General features: G+C 39.6%; 1 protein-coding gene across 1 annotated transcript in view; it reads left to right on the top strand.

The window, feature by feature from the left end:
• The first annotated feature begins 432 nt into the window (after positions 1–432).
• Positions 433–13,894, top strand: part of ZHX1 (zinc fingers and homeoboxes 1) — a 28,786-nt gene continuing 15,324 nt past the window's right edge. Inside the window, exons 1-2 of the mRNA XM_009277222.1 lie at positions 433–509; positions 603–713. The gene's annotated coding sequence lies outside the window, so the exon portion shown is untranslated. The remainder of the gene's footprint in view (positions 510–602; positions 714–13,894) is intronic.

Genomic DNA, 13,894 nt, shown 5'->3' with positions numbered 1-13,894 from the left:
GGACTGCTGCATGCCACCCCTCCCCCCCCCCGGCCCGCAGGGGGGTTAAACCCCTTCGAGTCCGAGGACGATCTCTCCCCGTTCTTCCCTCCTCCGCCCTGTGCCAGCTGTGAAGCCGGGAGGCTGTGCGTGGCTTTGCTCGCCACAGGGCGGAGGAAGATCCGTCTGACTCGTCAGTCGGAAAGGAGAGTCAAGAAGTTCAATCTCGGTGTGCCCGGAGGAGCTGGCGAGTTCCCGCCCGGTGTCACCGGGCTGCCCGCGCTGGCGCTCGCTGTGCGTGGCTTTGCTCGCCACAGGGCGGAGGAAGATCCGTCTGACTCGTCAGTCGGAAAGGAGAGTCAAGAAGTTCAATCGGTGTGCCCGGAGGAGCTGGCGAGTTCCCGCCCGGTGTCACCGGGCTGCCCGCGCTGGCGCTCGGGCAGCCAACGAGCCATGAAGTTCTGGCTCCAGAGTTGTCTTGCATCCCGTGGCGTTGCAGAGCGGGGGCGAGCGTGGAGGAACAGTACGGTGTATGTGCAGGCAAAGTTGGGGAAGATGTCTGGTTTACTCTTCTCGGGGTGTCTGGGTTTTGTGGTGCATTCTGATGCTCGGCTCTCCCCTAGATCAGGATGTGCAGCACTGGAGATCAACACCGACTTCAATAAATCACGTAATGGAGGCAGTTCTGGATCTCTAAAAGGGCTCAGAGTGTCTGCAATAGCGAACGCTATCTGGTAGGTACTTGTGCTTTATTTCTCAGCTGCTTGGACTTTCTGGTAGGTTAAATAGTTAACGGAAGGATGGAGAAGTTTACTTTGCGCAAAGTGTCATGTAAAACAGTGAAGGCTGAAATGTCTCTTGCTCTGCAAGCTGGAATAGGTGCCACTTACTTTTAAAATAGAGATGTACAGAGAGCATATTGGGGATATCAAAGTGCATATAAACATTGTATAAATAAAAAGTGGATTTTATTATGAAACTTGTTACGTGAAAACAAATATTCCATTAAACGTAGGAATGAGAGAGGAATGTTAAAAGCTGTGCTGTTGGTTTTGACCAGCAGTTTGGGTTTTGTTTGGTTTTGCTTAGAAGGATTTAATGCAGAAAAAGAAAGCTTGTGAGTACTTACAGAAACCCTGTTTAAAACAACCTGCATGATGTAAACTATAGGACTGCCCTGAATTACAACCTCTTTGAGCAAGCACACATCATTTAGAAAACCCTTTTGTTACTGTCTTTAAACATTGCTAGCAAGGCAGTCTATTTTACTTGTGTTGTTAAATGAATTTTCCTGAGCCAATTAGAAGTAGATGCGGTTATTTTATAACTGAAATGCTTTGCTTTTAACTTCAGGCTAGTGGTTCTTGTATCTTTGCTAGACTGAAAAGCCCTCTGCTATCATGTTTGGGTAATGTGCATGTATACTATAATTGTCCCCAAACTTGTCTTTGTAAAACATAGCAGTTTGAGGTAGAGCTTTTCTTTGTGAGGCATGCTTTTCTACTCTTAATGTTTCTTATGACTCTCTTCTGGATAATTTCCTCTCTTGCAACACCCTTGATGACCTGTGCGTGCTTTAGCTGGATCCAGTGTCCTGGTGTCTAGCCTTAATTGCTGTCATTTATCACTGTTGGTTGTTATTGGAATAGACAATATTTATCACTGAGTACCAGTATATCATTGGAGACTGTTAGAGCGGTGTATTGAACAGTTCTGCCTTTTGTAGATTTCTCAGTACTGAAGAATTTCTATCAAATAATGGACTTCGTACTATTGTTAGGATTTGTTTTGTTCCTATTGTACCGAAAAAACTGTTTCTTGTGTCTTTTGCTTCACTGAGCAGTCTATAGCATTTCACTTAAGCTTATTGCTATCCTTGAGCTTTCCCCCTCTTTTTTTCCCCCATTTGTTTGTATGTAGTCTGAGGGAAAGGATTAAATTTTGGTTAATGTTTTCACCTAGTTATGATTGACATTGGTGACCCTTTTGTTCAGGTGACTTTAGAAGAGTCTTATTTAAAAAATAGTCATATATCTTCGAAGTCAGATTCCTTCCTCAAGTTTGAGTTCAGGATTTTTTCCAGCTTTATGAAACTGGAACTTCTAAAGCACCAAGTACATATAGACAGGGTTTAATTCTGGTTGCACATAATAAATATAACCAAGGCACAATCACTTGCAGCTAAGCTACAGCCAATCTTTATTTTGGTGATCAGTTTCTCTTTACCTGTCAAGCTGAGGTCTAGTCAAGAATTCCATGGTGTCAAATTCAGTATTTTTATGTTTTCTAATTTTTAGAAATCCTGAGCCTGTTGCAAAATTTACATCTGAGCCTGTTGCAAAATTTAGAGTGATCTTTTCAGTGTCTGTTTATTAAATTAAGGTCCTGTGTGATAACAGTTTTGGGGTCATGGGGTGGGGGAAGGTTCTGAACATTTTTAGCTGAGTGCATGGACGTGCTGTTCTGTTCTGTGTATTAATGGTCAATATTCCCTTTCCTTGTGCTTTAGATGCAGGGTCATTGATCCATAAATGTCCAAGATGGTTTGCCTCCAGGTTGTCAGTGACTTGTAAACAAGTGATGCAATTTTCAATATAGTACCATTTCCCCTTTCTCTTTTGTTTACTTTCTATTTCCTAAATAGGCAGCAATATTGATCTTAGTGTTCTACTCATGTAGCATCACCTTTGTTGAATATATACCAATAAGAATATGATTTTCTGTTCTTATTATTTCAGTTTCTAATATTGTAAAATTAGGCATTAAAGCAGCTTCTTTCTTCAGGCTGTCAGAGGCATGTGATTTCTTATGTTTTCAGCATTATTATTATTAGTATTACTATTATTATTATTTCCAAGTTATTGTCTTTATGCCAATTCATATTCTCTCCTTTTTCCTCTCTTTTTTAATTTTTTTGTGGCTAGGTCAGGACCTTCCCAATATTCAAACCACTTTGCTGCATAAACAGTTGTTTCTTTTTCTGTGGAGGTGGCAGCCACCAAAAATGATACATTTCCTTATCCTGTACGAGCCAGATGGCATTTCATAATTCTGTGCCTCGCATCACTTTAACTGATGGTTCATTTCCAGTTCTGTTGTCTTTCTGTCAAGGAACTGGAAGGAACTTCAGAAGGTCCACTCAAGTCTTTTTTCATATCCTTCAAAGTTCAGTGAACTGTAGCACATTTCATAGAACAGTGTCTTTACTACCAGTGGATCCTTTCTAACTAGCTTCAGAAATCAGCCCAAATTGAGCAAAAGTCTGCTATTGTCACTTGTGGGAAGATGTGTACCACTCTTTTATCCTTAAGAGCTTTGAGATCATAGTAAATCTTGAAGTTCAATAGAATTCATTGACAAAGAGTATGATCTAAAGGGGCAAGAACTGGAATGTAGAGTACATTTGTTATATCGTTAAAAATATAAAAAGGGCAGTATGTAAAGCATGTAAAGCACAGAAACTAGGAAAATTGCTGACGACTAAAAGAGGAACGGATGTGGCTAGATGAGAGAACCTTTAGGAAAAATGGTAAAGAACTTTGAATATGCTACTTTTTGCAGTCCTTAAATGATGTCAAAGATAGCAAAGAACTTAATGTTGCAAACATCCTTTAGCAGCGTGACCTCTGCTTGTGCCTAACAGGTCTAAAGGAGCTCAATGTATTTTACTTCCAAAGAACAGGCTTCACATTGTGTTTGGAGTCATTTAAGAAAGTGAGTTTGGTATCTTAGGTTCATTCTGTGCAGCTTGGCCTTCCCCAGTGGTATTTTGCAGTCTGCTGCTCACCTTCCTTATCCATTGGTCTCACTAGGAGTTGAAGGAATTTAACATGCTGTCAAGGGACCCACAATTTGAAGTCGTGGCTGAAGCAAGCCTTGAAGGCTGGCAGTTTTGTTTAAACAGTGGGCAGACAGAACTGTGTAATGAGGCATGCATAACGCCAGCCCTCGCTCTTTGGAAAGCCAGCATCATTCTGCGAGTGCTGTGAGCGCCAAATTCACCCCACCAGACAGAAGGACAGAAATGAGCTTTTGAACTTTCCAATGGTTATGGTAAAAGTTCCACATGTTCCACACTCTGAACCTTCAAAGCATCTTATGAACCACATATATTGGATAGGAAATAGCTGTTAGCTTACAACGAATACTGTGAATTAGGCAATCATTTTATATAGGTTTTAAGGCTTGAATCCTTGTTTATAGGTTGAGTGTGATTATTGTAACGTTGTTTTACCTTACAAAGGTGCTAAGAACTTCATAGGTGGAAATGCACATTTGTATAGTCTGAGGCAGTCTTGGTAGAGGACTCTGAGCTTGGCTTTCCTAAAAATTGCGGTATATTAACCTAAACAAAACATGGTACTAATGTGATTGCCTTCCTCCCTGTGTTATAATGGAAAGACATGCTTCGTATGTCAAAATGCTGTTGATTTTAAAACTCTTCTACTGGCTCTGTGCATGGGTGTAAGGCTCTGTTTTGGTAATTAGGTCAAAATGAGATCTAGGAATGTTGTATGTCCTAAAAAGAGTAAAGGGGGCAGAATGGGGAAGGAGTCAGGAAAGAACAATTACTACTACCTGGCCTGTAAAAGACTGGTAGTTAAACCTTAGTTACAGCTGTATGCTTCTTCAGAAAGTCCAGATTCCTAGTTAATCTTTAGTATATTTTCTAAGTAGAAAAATACTGCCTTTTTATACATAGGTCAGCTGCCTTCAGCAGCATCAGTTGGAGCTGAGGGCACTCTGCAAATCAGAGCTGTATCAGGAGTAATTAGGCACTTGGCAGCAGTTGCCAAGTCAGCTAGATGGAGCAAGCGTGAAAACTCAGGGGTTTCTGTTTCTCAGTAGGATTCCCAGCAAGATGGAACACATTTGTAGCTTTGGAATTTTTGGAGCATTCAACACTGCACAGTGTCCAGCCTTGTTTGCAATGTTGAATACTTAACTGCTCTGTCCTCCAAACTTCTCAGTGGGGACCTGGACTGACAAAAGGTTCACCATACCTGAAGTGTCACGTGAGTTGAATTTTTTTGTGCATGGATCAGTTGGAGGAAATGGAGCCTGTACAAGATCCCTGCTGGCATTGTAGGTATCTGTTTAAATATGATGCAAAACCACACAGCTTTACTCCTTGTATCTTACGAGTTTTTTTCAAATTTGACTTCTTAATACATTTTACTTAAATTTGTTGGAGAAGTTTGTGGGTGAGTAGAGAACTAATTTTTATTTCATTAAAAGAAATAATTTAAGATGGAAGGAGACTTGTTTTTGTGTGAAATGATTACAACTTTGGGTGTTTTATCTTACAGTCCACAAACATTCATTTTAAATCTGATTCTTGACAAATAGCTTTTTTTTTTTTTTTTTTTTTTAAATCCTCTAGTTCTTTGTTTCCTTCAGGGGAAAAATAAGGCCTTGTTAATATCAGCTGTTTGTTTCTTTTGGGGAAAGGAGGGAAGAGGTGAGAAAAAAGAGAAATATTGAAGTAAAGTAAGTTTTCTCTTTCCACACACAGTAAAGAAATAGTCACATGCGCACATCCTTAGAAATATATATATTAATCATTGTATATAATGTTCAGAGAGGGAGAAGTTTTATGTTGCTGAATACACTGAAATTCTACTGCAGAATTCTTTGCTTTGAAAGCTTTCCAGTGTATTAATATTTGCATGGTTGATGACAGTGCAAACACCGTACCCTGTGGTCACACATGCTTACTGGTGAAAAGCAAGCAATACTTTTACTGCAGTTTAGGCCAGATGCATATGGGCACGAGCTGGTTCTAAGGGCAGAATTTGCGGATATATGCTCCTTTATGTGAGTGAATATCCTATTTCTGGATGTAATCCTCATGAAGTTGCTATCTGTGAATTACTGAACAGGAGCCCTGTTCCTTACCAGGCAGCGTTTAAGTCTGCATGCTGCAGAGAGCTGACTCTTGTGAGAGACAGGCTGAGGGTGAGAGCTTGCTGGAGGGTTGGGACTGAAGATTGCTTTGCACCAGAGCAGCTTCTTTGCACTACTTTGTGTGGAAAGATTCAGTCATTTCAACCCAAAGCAATGAAATAAAAAGCTCAGTCAGCCATTTCATCTTGAGATACCCCGCCCTCCAAAACAAATATTAAAAAGAAAATGTAGGTTTTGGCCCATGCACATCCCAGTAATTTCCACTGATTAGGCTGATGCTTGTAATTGGCGTCTAGACAGACCGTGTTTTGCAAAATATAAGTATTTTTTTAATTTCAGTAGAGGAAGTTACAAGATTTATATAGTCCCTTTTGATATTTTATTTAACCCACTAACTGCTTAGGAAGGAAAGCGTCTGTTTAATTCACCTTTGTCCTAGATTCAGTTTTAGTATCTAATTTAAATGAAAGGGGGGGGGTTGATCTTTATTCTTAATGATTCATGCTGCCTCAAAGCACAGTGGTTTCTAGTTGTGTGCTGCCTTTCCCACTGGGGGATGCAAACAAAAGAACAATAATTTCAGACTCCTCCTTCAGTTTCCAAGAGAACCTTAGCTGCTCAGGGATAGCTTTGAATTTTAAAAGCATTTTTCTTCCAAATTATGTATTGATTGCACACAAAATAGCAGTGCTGTAATATGCAATTTAAAACAAATGCATGATGGTGCTCATTTGCTTTTAATGCTGCTTTTTCCAGCAGAAAAACAAAAAGTGGATTCTGTTCCCATAAACCAGTCTTGCAAAATCCTTACAAACATTTATTAGTCTAGACACAAAATATTCTTACCCGGCCTCAGCTTGATGATGGCAAAAAAAAAAAAAAAAAGGCAAGCTAATATTGTACTTGGCTGTCAAAAAAGGAGGGGGGGAAGCTTGCCCCAGGCTAGTGAACCAGTAACATTTTACTAGGGCTGCCTACAACAACAGATGCATCTTATTCCGATGGGGTTTCCAGGCCTGCCTATTCTCTTATGCTAAACTTGGACACTCTCATAAACATTCTCTTTGAGTACCACACCCCAGTCATATCCTGGGTTCTCTTAATTTGGTTGATTTAATAATGACACTAGACATGTTCGTCTTGCCTTTCCTTACCAATCTTTGTATTCCCCTATCTCTCCCCAGATACCATTTAACTAATGCATTAATTCAAAAACAATACAAATACATGGGAACTGGAATAATTGATAGAAATCAAAATGGTTTAAAATAGGTGATTTAATCACCGTTTAAATCTGCATGTGGGGAACCTTGATTTAAATGATTTCTTCTAATCTTGATTTGCATTTGTGCTTTTGATAACTTTCATAAATGGCAAATGATTCTCATTGTTTGATATCGTGGTAGTTTGCAGTTTTGTTTTGTAAAGGGATAAATTCTGTTGGTGAGTGTTTATTTTATTTATTTTATCAGTCCTTTATCTCAACATACGCTCACTCAGAGTACTAATTTTTACTTTTTGTCATTTTCTTAGAAAACAGTGAATTATGCATATCTTGTTTTTCAGATAATGATTAGTTCCTGTTATTCCCAATTTATGTCAAACTGCATTTGGTTGGAAATTAAAATTTAATTAAAAATTCCCCTAAGCAGCATAACATGTCTGTATTATAAATTAAACTACTGTAAACGTGTAGAAGATCTAAGAATACATTTATTCAAGCATGACTATTTTTTTTTAAACCTACAGATTTATGAGACAAAATATGATACTTTTTTATACATATTAGATGAAATTTATTGTTTCTGTGATGACGTATCCATGTCTGTTAAGATTTTAGCCCTGGCAGAGCTCATGCTCAAGCCTGAATTGGAGATCTTGCATAGAAAACAACCTGTCCTGCTTTTTCAACTTTGAGGCAGGACACTTCTGTCATCTAGAAAATAATTCGTATCTTCACTCAGTGCAGATGTCTACAAAGTGAATGTCTGTCTATAAGGTTAGCCATTGACTGCCACTAATTCAGCGTTTTCACTAAGAATTTCCAACTTGGTTAACTAAGACAACTTCCTTCTAAAAAAAAAAAAATTATATGAACAAAAACTGTCTGGTTTAATACTGATTTTTTTTTTCTCAGTGCTTTTATCCCATTAATAAAAACTTACCTGTTTACAGTTAGAACAGTACTTGAGGCAGTCATCGATGCTGTTAATGAGGATGACTGGTTTAATGTTGGTAAATTAGATAGGTGTTACTCATATAAGGGAATGTGTTCAGTGTGTTCTTGAAACATTAATGTAAATTACCAAAGTGTTTCTGACTAAAACTGATTTTGATTTTCCTACTCTAAATAATAGGAGGTTTAAACATAATACTGATTCTTCTCTTCCTTCCCCCCAACTCTGATGCTACCCTGTTTTGTGCTGTGTAAATTTTTTTAGACTTTTCTGTTGCTTCTGAAATGTGTTTTTATCAACACGTATAGTATTTTTTAATAAAATTCTACTGCCCACTCTCATTTAAATCAGTGAGAGTATGATTTTGACCCTAGGATATTTATGCAGCTTTAAACTATCTATATATTTTAAAACAGAACTAATCCGATTTTTTTATGGTGTTTAATGCAAAAAAGAAGAAAGCAGCCCCACAGCTATTCATTTTAAGCACAGCGTTTTAGTTAACTACATACTTTCCACTTAAATCCTGCTGTGCTAATTTTCTACCATTATACTAGTACATGAGAGACAAAAAGTGAAACTGGGTAGTCAGTTTAGTTTTAAGCTGAAACATCCCAAAATCCTGGGGAGAAAAATTAGAGTAGAAGGGACTTCTGGAGATCATCTAGTCCAGCCTCCTGCTCAAAGCAAAATTAACTGTGAAGATAGATAGGGTTGTTTGGGGTCTTACCAAGTTTTAAAAACTTCCAAGGATGGAAATTCCTTAAAAGTTCCCAGCAGATCTCCACAACCTCCCCAGACAACTGTTTACAGTTCCTTGCCAGTGCTCAGATGCTGTTACTCTACCATCACCATGCCCCTAAAGTGATGTTCATCTGTAGGAGACCAAGAGTATGTTGGTGTTGCAGTGAGAGGCAGGTAAACCTGAGCTAGCTTGCCAGTCTCGCGCTGGTCCTGGCAGTAATTTAGTGCTGCACTGGGAATACTTGGACTTAATGGCAGTGACCAAGTACCCTGAATATGGAGAGGGAAACTTAAGTGTTGTATTTGTGTTGTGAAAGTGCTTCTGCGTGACAAGCGTTGGTTGGATCAGGTCAGAGGATAACAGCCTGAAGAAATTCTGTAAGATCAGCTGTGCTTGCAAGTATGAGCACAAAATTTTTCTGCATCTCTCCGGTATGGAGGAGTCTGTCAGTAGGGATGAGGTGAATTCTTGGTTTTGTCTGTCCTTAATTTATATGATTCAGCTTACAATTGTAAAGCTGTTATATGACACTGGAAGCATTCTGGAGCCACATTAAAAAAAACTTCTAAAATATCAGCTCCAAATTCACATTTTTTACTTCCTACATGGAGAAGTAAATCATGTGGCAAAGAAAATAAAGGACTTCTTTGTGCACTCGGCGCTCCTTGACCTTCTCACAAAGTGGTAGCAGACCTAAGAGGCTGGAGGAGGCTTTAAGGAGGGCATGGGGTGGGAAGCAGGTGGGTCCAGGGCATGCAGAAGAAGTTCTGAGGAAGCATGTGTGAGCAAAAGGCCACGGTGGCCTAAGTGGTGGACGAGGCTCTGAAGAGTAGTGGCAGCCTTGATAATGTGCCTTAAAGTCTTCACCTTGACATGAGCTAACCTACGTCTGTGCAATAGAATGTAATTTTTTTTTGCTTCTCAAGTGACACTCCAAGTCCTTACTTTTTCCTCATTCATAAAACACTGGCTCATACAAACACTGGGTTTATACATTTATTTCAAGTATTTTGGAATCCTTTACAAGTTACTTAAATTATGGGTCTGTATCCTGGTGTATGCAAGTCTGTGTGTACATGTGGAGCATGTAGCAGTGCATATTAGTGTCACCTGGTGAGTCCATTGTAAATTCTTGTTTTCAGTTTCTCATGATCATTGAAATGAGAATTTCTCACACATTGTTTCTATTCGGAGGCTGTTTTTTGTTCTGTGTTCATTGAGTTTTGGGGAAACATTCAGCTGGTTCAAGAGCAAAATGAACGGAAGATGGAAGCAAGGAGGGGAAGAGAGGCAATCTCAATGTAAAAGCCATATTATCTTTCTTTTTCTGAACAGCTCTGTGCCTCAGGGATTTCACATAGGAACTTGAAATTTGGCAGGGATCTAGCCCTGAGGTCTGAGAAATGTGTTCTGCTGTTTAAAAAAAAAAAAAAAAAGGGCAGAATTATGAGTCATAATGTATCACCACCTTTTTGTATCCAAGGTAGAATTTGCGGGATGTTTTGTTACCTGCTCTTGATCATGCTTTTATGCCTGTCATGCACACTTACAGGCTGCTTTAAACCACCTGTATTACATGGATTCTCCTCCTCCATCTGTCTAGATTATTGTATTCACGTGCATCAACGTAGTCCTTAAGCTGCTGCTGCTTCTTGTGCTCCTGCAAATGCCACTGGCCTAGCAGGAGGTATAAAAGCATTGGGAGCTGGTAAGACCTGAGACCTAGTCCCACTTGTTTAAGGGTAGAGAGCTCCCAAGGCTGCTAATTGCTGTTGAGAAGATCTCATTTTGCTACAGTGACAAGCAAATATTAATGAAAGCAGATAGCAGCCGATTTGAAATCTGGTTTCCAATGTGATGAGGGCACGTATGGTTAGTTGCAGTCGGTGGAGGAGGGGGAGAGGAGAGGGAGACAATCTGTGCTGAGCTGTGTCACCTTTAAAAGCGCGGGGGTTCCTGTATAGCACGAGGGATGATTAGGGAATGAGTCGGGCTATCTAGCAAAGGAGATCATCTGTAGAACTGCTGCTTTGGTCTCTGAAGAAGCTGAAAGGTGTCTGGGGACATGAACTCCGGGAAGTGAAAGGAAGGTCTTGTACTTCCAGCACTAGACTAGGGCCTGGGAAAATGAAGGTCTCTAGAAATTTTTCATCTGGGAAAAAAAAATGCAGATTCAAGTCAAAAGGAACATTTTGTGAAATCATGTCTGTGCCAGATTGTTTCATTTTAAAGAAGGAAATCCCAGGAGAATAAAACCTTTTGTTTTGATGTTTTAAGGGGAAACTTTTTTGATAAACAATTTTTAAAATTAATAATTTTTTACTGTTCTATTTTTTTAAAACCCAATATGAAACAGTTTGTGGGCTGAATTAAATGTTTATTCAGCCCAAAACACATTTAAAAATCTTTTCAGGTCAATAATTTATTTCTTCCTCATTTCCTTTTTCTGTGTAACAGCACAGCAAGCAAAACAAAACAGAGCTGTAACTATGCAAAAAAAGCATCCCTAACTCTGCTGCCATTTTATTGGATACGATAAGCATTTACATAAGTCTGATACTTACTTTTAAGAATAATCATGCAGAGATGTCTGATGTTAAAAGTACTGAGTGCTAACAGTTCGAATTGAACACTTCAGAGGTCAAAAAAGAAAGACCTGCCTATGTGAGGTTTAGCTGCCAAGGTGACTGGATCACATAGAAAATACATGCTTATGTGACTGAGGAGCAGAGACATGCGCCATATATGTTAAAGGTACTTCTTCGTCAGTGCACCCATGATTGTTAAGTACTTGTCATGTTTGATCAGTAGCTTCTATGTGATCAGACATAAAAACTGGTTACAGCTTCAAGTGTCAAAAGCAGTGGCACAAGTTACTGTGCTCACTATAGAGGTACCTGGGGGATATTTTGTAGTAGAAAAAGATAATCTAGGTCATTTAGTGGTCACTTCTGGCCTGAAATTCTGAAGCTTACTTTGATGGAACCTGCTCGTAACCCGTTAAAACTAGTGGGGATAGGAGGTAACCGAGAAGGTCTAGTCACGTGTCCTGTGGCAGGCTCCTTTCAGCCTCTGCTGGGCTTTGTGTCGGCTTCCCAGTGCTCCAGCACGGGTCTGGCTTTGGTATACCCTGAAGCTGCGTATGGGCAGGCAGTACAGTAGTTGTTGGTACGTGCCTCCCTCATTACAAATCGTAACGCGGCAAGGACCCTAAGCGTGCCCTTATCTTTGTAGCACATGTGAAGTCCTACTGAAATCAGTTTGACAAGTTTCGCTTCTGTGTTGATTTAGAACCAGACCTCATTTTAAAATGGGAGTCAAATGTGAATATTGCAGGGTTCAGATAGAGATTTGGCTTTATTTTGGAGTCATAAGCAGTAATGCCCTCTGAACTTTGCCGATAATGAACAACTGAAGAAAATGGCACTATTAAACGAAGTCCTTCACGCTTCTCGCTGAGAGGCAGCACAGATCAGAGCAGATTAGCCTGTACAGAGCTCTGTGCAGAATAGTTTTTGACATAGATACATCTACTCTGAATAAATGGTAATCGTTAGAAGGAGGCTAAACAAAGGTTCAACAATTGCATATTGTCATGGATTAATCAGAAGCTATAAGAAGACAAAACAAAGTTTTCTGTGTTGAGAGAAGTCGCAGGCAATTTGTGATCTAGGTAATTTTAAAAGTTAGAAGGAATTTCTATTGCTTCATCTTCTCCTGAGCCACCCTGTTTGTGCATATTCTTAAAATCACATTATTTGGGTTTGGATTTTTTGTTGGCACGCTTTTCCTGCACGCTGGGTACAGCAAGCAGGGAGAAATGCCTTTTCATAAAGCATACAACCTGAACACACAGTGAACACTTTCTGTAATCTCATTTATTTTCTTGCTGCATCACCTGCTCCTGTTTAAGGGAGGGAAGGAAGAGGTGGGTAAAAAATTTGTGCTAGAAACAGGTTCTTTTATGTGTGTCTTCTGCTGTCAACCCTTTGTCTTTTCCTTCTCAAACTATAATCAAAGGGGCAGAAGGTTTCTGCCTGCATTTAGAAAATGTTTATATAAATCTTTATCCAAATCTGCTATAGAGACAACTTTAAATGTTGAATTCCACTCTGGAATAAATCTGTCTTACTATAATTATTAATGACTTGGGATTATTAACTGTTCATGGTCTGTTTCTGAAGAGCAGTGTCCTGAGCAATTGCCTGCTCAAAGATAAAATATAAGATCCCGGACCTTCAAAAAAGTATGCCTGCACTTACTTTTTTATGTTCCTGGAAAAATGCCTGTTTCATGGGCTGGTTCTGCTAGGAATGTCAATTGTATGAAAATCTGAGGTAAAATTACAGAAGGGGATTGCAGTGATGAATGTCTTGAGAGACTAAGAGTGCAACTAATTGAAAGTTTTTCTCCAGATTCTTTCATTGAAAAATGCTGCTTTTGACATAAAGCAAACACCTGGAATATTTCATTACAAGCCAAAATGTGCAATATAATTTTAATATTAACAGCGAGGGATAAAAATACAGTCCAGACAAAAATAGAAGATCTTAAACAATATTAAGTCATATATTTGACCCTAAAGTTTGTAAGGGACAAACCAAAGCAATCTTTGAACCGTTAGTGATGATCTTCAGGAATTCATGGAGAATGGGGGGAGGTCTCAGCAGACTTGAGACAGGCAAACACGGTACGTAGTCTTAAATGAGGGAGAGGCATGAGCAGAGGAGGAGAACACATAGGGAATCACAGATCGGTTAACAGGATCTTCATTCCCAGGATAGGATAGAATAGAATAGTTTGGGTTGGAAGGGACCTCTAAAGGGCATCTAGTGCAGCCCCCCTGCCATGGGCAGGGACATCTTCAACTAGATCAGGTTGCTCAGACCCTCCAACCACCTGACCTTGAATGTTTCCAGGGATGGGGCATCCACCACCTCGCTGGGCAACCTGTGCCAGTGTTTCATCACCCTCAGCGTAAAAAATTTCTTCCTTATATCTGGTCTAAATGTACTCCCCTTTAGTTGAAAGCCATTCCCCCTTGTCCTGTCGCAACAGGCCCTGCTAAAAAGTTTGCCGCCATCTT

Source organism: Aptenodytes forsteri, unplaced genomic scaffold (assembly GCF_000699145.1).
Source record: "Aptenodytes forsteri isolate BGI_AS27 unplaced genomic scaffold, ASM69914v1 Scaffold49, whole genome shotgun sequence".
Classification (NCBI taxonomy): domain Eukaryota; kingdom Metazoa; phylum Chordata; class Aves; order Sphenisciformes; family Spheniscidae; genus Aptenodytes; species Aptenodytes forsteri.
This window is presented reverse-complemented; position numbering and strand designations above follow the sequence as displayed.